This window comes from Myodes glareolus, chromosome 1 (assembly GCF_982192425.1).
Source record: "Myodes glareolus chromosome 1, mMyoGla1.1, whole genome shotgun sequence".
Lineage (NCBI taxonomy): Eukaryota > Metazoa > Chordata > Mammalia > Rodentia > Cricetidae > Myodes > Myodes glareolus.
Window position 1 is genome coordinate 24,392,601 of NC_142026.1, and position 6,850 is coordinate 24,399,450.

The following is a 6,850-nucleotide window of genomic DNA, read 5'->3' on the forward strand; positions in this document are numbered from 1 at the left end:
GGAAGTTACTGGGTGACTTTACAGAGACCTGCAGTTAAGACATTGTCTCCAGTCTCAGAAGAGACTTTGGACTTTTGAACAGTGTGGAGAGGAAGACTACGGGACTTCTGAAGTTGGAAATAAGTACAATTTTGTGTTGTCTACCAATCCCCTATGATAATGTTATTGGAAGGTAGAACCTCTCTGGAGGGTGGTTAGGGCATGGGAGAGGGCATGTATGAGGCTGTTACACTTATAAAAAGGACTCCTGAGAACTAATGCCACCCAAAGTCAGGTGAAAACACAGTAAGAAATCTATGAAAAACTAGACTCCCACTACACAGTCTGCTGGTTTTGACAGTGAACTTCTCAGACTGTTTATATTATTATTATTATTACTATTATTATTATTACCATTATTATTATTATTATTATTATTATTTTATTATTATTATTTTGTGTTTTTGAAACAGGGTCTCAATGTGTAACCCTATCTGCCTGACTGTTCTGGAACTTGCTGTGTAGACCAGGTTGGCTTCAAACTCACAAGAGGCCCACTGGCCTCTACCTCTTGAGAGCTGTGATTAAAGATTTGTACCACCATGTATAAAACCCATTGGTCTACCCCTCCTCCCAGAGGTGGGGATGGGTTTATCTTGAGGACAGTTTCTGGCCAGACATCTTGTTGCAATTTCCGGCTAAACATCCTGTTTGTTTCTGTGCTCCCTGTGTCCCCTTAGTGGTTAGCTATAGGGCCATTGTTCACTCCATTTTGGGCTTGTTAATTTCCCACCTGCCTGGGAGGGGGGGATTTCCATTGTGCAGTAGCTAGGTATATAAGTTTTCCTAAGCTTGAATAAATGGCATTCCATATTATCTCCTCACGAATGACCCACGTCTCTTTTGTGTTCTTTTAATCTTCAGGCCCTTGCCTGGCTTGCGAATGGTACAGTAGCAGGAACTGTACCTTAGAGAGTAATGCAGGTATTACAACCATGCCTGACTCAAAAATTCCTTTTTTCAATGAACAATTTAATCCATGTATAGTGTTGCTGTTGTAGTGCCCTGTTCTAGTAAGCTTCTCTGTTGTTGTGAGAAAACATTGATCAAAAGCAACTTGAAGAAAGGTTTTATTTGGCTTACAGGTTTTGGTCCACCATTTAGGAAAGTCAAGGCCAGAACCCAGAGGCAAGAACTGAAGCAGAGACAATGAAAGGATACCATTTATTGGTTCACACCCAGGTCATTCTCAGCTTCCTTAGTTCTACAACCCAGGCTCACCTGCCCAGGGAAGGCACCACCCAGTGGACAGGACCATCAAACATATCATCCTTAAACCATAACCTTTCCTTTCTTGCTCCTGAGATCTCAGGTTGATATCACAATATAAAACCCAGCCCAATTTTTAAAAAGCCAATCTTTAAAAATTTTTTTATTGCTTTAGAAATTCAATGTCTCTTTAAAAGTCAAAAATCTTTTGAACCGTGGAATCCTGTAAAATAAAAATTAAGTTACATAATTCTTACTCCAAAAGGGACAAACCAAAGGCAAAAAGGCAACAACCCAGTTTTACTCAAGCAAAAGTGAAGTATAGCAGTGTAACTCCAAATCTTGAAGCTCAGTTGTCTGACTTCCGGGACTCAGAACAGGCTTGATCAGTTCCGCATCTCTGTGTCAGCCATCCCCAGCATGCAGTTTATCCAGTAGAATCATCTGGCTCCACTTCACTGGAGAGTGTCCTTGATGGTCCTAGCATCTACAGTATCCCAGAATCTCCATGGCAACTGAGGCTGCATCTTTACCAATGGCCCTTCCTGTGTTTTCTTCAGGAACTTGACCCTGCCGTGTGTTGCCAGACCTCATCCAAACTGAGGGGCCTCCTGTGCCTACAAAACCAGTATGTGGGAGATTCTTAAGCATTACTGAGTTCAACTGCTAGCTTGAGATGCAGCCTTGGCACGCCTGGACGAAGGCCACCATTTGCTCACTGAGAGGAATGATTACTCAGAAGATTTAATCTCCAAGATGCTAGGCTTCTATTAATCACAGCTTTCCCCCACCCCCAGAAAAACCAGAATCCATTATTCCAGTAAAAGAAAGGTTTTACTTCCATAGATTCGTAATTCTAGTATCACACATAGGCATGAACATGCATGCATACACACACACACACACACACACACACACACACACGGACACACACACACGGACACAGCCCTTATAGACTTTTTGGAGCATTCTTGACATTTCCTCTAAAATTCACAAGCCCTAACCTCCATCATCTGTAGTTCTGTCAGCTTCTCGGCTTCTTAGTCTATTAATATAGTACTTCACATTGAGTTTTTAAAAGTAAAATCACTCTATACTTATCTTCACATATATATGACTGGATTTGTTTTGCTAATGTATTGATTTGAGCTTTTATATCTATATGAAGCATATTATCTGTAGCTCTTTTTTATTTTAATTCTTCATTATGGTATCAGGGTAATTATCTCATAGAATGAGAACTGGTCTTCTATTTTCAGGACGTTCACGCAGTGATTTGTATATTTTTTTTCCTTAAATATTTGATCGGACTCATCAGTTAGTCCACCTGAGTGTGAGCTTTTCTTTGTGGGTAGGTTTTAAAATAATACAAATTCTTACTTGTCTATTCATAAAGATAGGATGAAATCCCACTGATCACCACTCTGATGTTAGACTACAGACCCCTTTCCAGGGGATGCCCATCTACCTGCATCCCTGTCTCTCTCCACCCTCCTAGCTGGGTTGCAGTCCCCAGACTAGCAGACGACAGTGGCTACTCCACAAGATGGACTCATGTTTAACTAAATGGGCCTTTCTTTTTCAGCATCAAGATCATATATTTTTTCCTCAAAATGCAAGACCCTCACGGCCTCCTCTGACTGTACACAAACACATACTATGACTCACTCATCAACCACATGGTATGGAATTCCCTCATTCTTCTGAAACCTAAGGGACCCCCACCACCATCACCCTCCATCATGGACCTAAACTCTCCTCAGAGCCACCACCATGTTGTCTCCCCATGGCATTTATAACAGTTATAATAAATTTCTTATCAGAAAAGTAGTTTTGTCTTAATGTCCCTCTTGATCCACACACCTGTGACCTTACACTCAGGATGTTTTATTTGAATCACGACCATTGCATTATAATGTTTAGATGAGGTCACATTGAGATAAATGGGCCTTTTCAACCCTGTGACTGTCATAGAGAGAGAGGGAGAGAGAGAGAGAGAGAGAGAGAGAGAGAGAGAGAGAGAGAGAGAGAGAGAGTATTCATGAGCTGCTGGAGAAGCACTATATCTTAATGCACACAGACACACGCGTGTACGCGTGTTGTCGTGAAAACCAAAGAAGTCTAAAGTTTGCTACAAATACCAGAAGCTAGAACGAGGCAAGGATTTTCCCTCCTGGTTCAAGAGGGAGCTTTGATACTGGACTTGCAGCCTCTAGAGGGGTGAGAAAACAGGTAGCTGATGTTTCAGGTGGCCCAGTTTCTGGTTAGTTTCTTTCTTTTTCTATGTTAAATATCAATCCTAGACAATAAAGTCTTTTTAGATGTTTAGTTCTTGAACAAGTTTTGACAGTTTGTATCCAAGACCTTGTCTACTTTATCTGCAACAGTTGCCTTATTAACATACATTTATACATAGTTTCTTATAATCTAGTAATAAATTTCTACAGAGTGGGTCATGTGATATACCTATTTTTCAGAACTAATTTGGGGACATTTGTATCTTTTTCCACTTTGTAAATCAAATAGTCATTAAAAAAAGAATCATAATTTTTGTAGCGCTCTCTTCATTTTTCTGTGCACTAGTTCTTCATTTATGTTTGGTGGATATCTCTGTGTGTGTGCTGTTTTTTTTTTGTCTTAAAACTAAACTTTTGAGACCCTTTTCCAAGGCAGTGCTTTGAGGAAGTAAGTGCCTTTCAGATCACTGTTTTAGATGGAACTAGGAAACTTTGATGTTTTCTTTTTGTCCAGTTAAAACTACTTTTTAACCTTTTTAGCCATTGAATAATTTAATTTCCCAACACTATTATCGATTCCTAATTTAATTCATTGTTACCAGAGAGGATACCCTGTACGATCCCATTCATTCTAAATTTATTCACACCTGTTTTATGACCCACCATATGGAGCTATTCAGGAGAACAGACACTTTAAAATGAATATAAATTCTGCTGCTATTAAGTAGAGTGGTCTACACTTAGCATTTGTGTTGTGTTTTTTTTTCTTACAGCTTCTATATACTTAATGGTTTGGGGTCTAATTTCCTACCAATTATTGAGAGTATTGAAATATCAGACTCTTGTTGTCAGCCTCTTAATTCTATTTTCCCCCACTCCCTTTTTGCAACTGCTGGGCAGGCACTCCATCACCGGGCTACATCCTGAACTCCCAGTTCTACCAATTGTATTGTTGGACATTTACAGTTTGTGGATCTTCTTAATGTCTTACAGTGAGATCTTTTTATTCCTACAAAGCTTTAATTTTCTTAAAGTCTATTTCCCATACCCATTATAAGTTTCTCAGGGTTACTCTCTGTATCTGCTGTTAAGTATTGACAGTCTTATCATAACATGTGGTCCAATTCTCCTCTGTTGTAATCATGTATATCACAGTTGAATCATTTAATTAGTAAGCTGTTCCATAAGAGGGATGATATACATTTCTTTATCCATCTTTTTTAAAAAAAAGATCTATTTATTTATTTATTTAATGTACAGTTGGGTTTTGCTTGCATGTATGTCTGTGTGAAGGTGTCATACTTTGGCACTGGAGTTACAGCTGTAAGCTGCCATGTGTGTGCTGGGAATTGAACTTGGGTCAATTAAGGGCAGTCAGTGCTCTTAACCGCTGAGTCACCTCTCCAGCCTCCACCTTTATCCATCTTTTGAAACAGTTTTGGGTGCAATATATTTGATTCATTAGAAGTAGTAAGAGAAAAAATAAACACCTCCTTTACAAGATAATCCAGTTTTGGATGCATGGTGTTGTTGACCTTCAGGCTGGATTCTGAAAGGTGGGGACGTCTGTCTGTTTTTCTGCTAACTCCCACCGGACTGGATTGTAGACTGACAAAAGACGTAGACCACAGCTCCCGTTTTGATGTAAGCACCACATTTTAGGAACTCTAGTTTAAATAAAGTGGCTAATACCAAAATTGTTGCTTGTCCATCAAGGCTTAGCTACAATTCAAACTACATGTTAGACCATAAATATATGTCAATATTAAATGGAATGTGCATATTGTTATCTTATCTGACATTTAAAATATTTTTGAGCTCTTAAGAGTGTGAGGATCGCGGCCACCCCGGGGCATCCCGACCCTGGTGCAGGCACCAAGCAGGTTATTCTTAAGACCCCCTCAGCAGCAGACCTTCAAGATCAGATCGACATCAACCGTGAGGAGACAGTGGCACTGAAGGAGAAGATTGAATCTGAAAAGGGGAAAGATGCCTTTCCAGTAGTGGGTCAGAAGCTAATCTATGCAGGCAAAATCCCCAGTGATGACACTGTTCTCAAAGAATACAAAATTGATGAGAAGAACTTGTGGTGCGTATGGTGACAAAACCCAAAGCAGTGACAGCCCCAGTGCCAGTGACAACTCAGCCATCGAATGCTCCCACCATGGCTGCAGTTAGCTCCTCCGTGGCAACAGTTGTGACTCAGGCTCCAGCCCCCAGCCCTGCTTCAGCTCCCACTTCCACACCTGCATCTACTACTCCAGTCTCAACAACAGCATCTTCAGAACCCGCACCTCTAGTGCAACCCAGTCTGAGACAGCTGCAGAAAAGCCAGCACAGTCCCCAGTAGTTAACTAGCCTAGGATCAGCTGACAGTACACCAGATTCTTCCCGGTCAAATCTTTTTGACTATGCAACAAGTGCCCTTGTGACAGGTCAGTCAGTCTTATGAGAATGTGGTAACTGAGATCATGTCAATGGGCTATGAACGAGAGCAAGTAATTGTGGCCCTGAGAGGGTTTCAACAATCCTGACAGAGATGTGGAATATCTTCTAATGGGAATCCCAGGAGCTAGAGAAAGTCGGGCTGTGGTTGATCCTCCTCCCCAGGCAGTGAGTACTGAACTCCTCAGTTTCCAGCAGCGGCAGCAGCTGCAGCAATCACAACAGCAACGACAGCTACTAGTGCTGGACGCCACCCCCTTGAATTTTTAAGGACTCAACCTCAGTTTCAACAGATGCGACGAATTATCCAGCAGAATCCTTCCCTGCTTCCAGCTTTGCTACAGCAGATAGGTCGAGAGAACCCTCAGTTGTTGCAGTTAAAGGCACTAGGATTTCCTGAAGAACTTGTGATTCAAGCTTAGATTGCTTGTGAGAAGAATGAGAATTTGGCTGTCAACTTTCTTTTGCAGCAGAACTTTGACGAAGATTGAAGGGACTCTTTTGTATCTCACTCACACCAGCGCATTACACTAACTTTGTTCACTGGATTGTCTGCGGTGACTTGGGCTCATAGCCACAATATTTGGTATACGGTAGTAGGTTGGTGGGGTGGGAGGGAGGGAGCTAGGACACAGGGAAGGGATGCATACCATGCATGTCTGCTTCAGTTAGCAGATGCTTCAGAGCCACACAGTGTAAAATACTAGACAACCAAACATCCGCCTTTGTAGGTCTTTATTCTTCTAAACAGTAGGTAACATTTCCTGGGTTTCTTTCTAGTGTAACAGATCCAGAAATGTAGTGTGATGCCCTGCTTTCTCTTTTCTTTGACTTAACACTGGTTTCTGAACCTTTGCTACCTAGAATCTATAGTCTGTTTTAAGGCAACACTGGATAATGGCTTTTTGAAATCGGAAAAA

The 6,850-nt window shown here is 41.1% G+C and overlaps 1 pseudogene; it reads left to right on the forward strand.

Moving 5' to 3' along the window:
* Positions 1 to 5,417: 5,417 nt before the first annotated feature.
* LOC125416292 (lysine-specific demethylase RAD23B pseudogene) lies at positions 5,418 to 6,479 on the forward strand (annotated as a pseudogene).
* Positions 6,480 to 6,850: the final 371 nt, after the last annotated feature.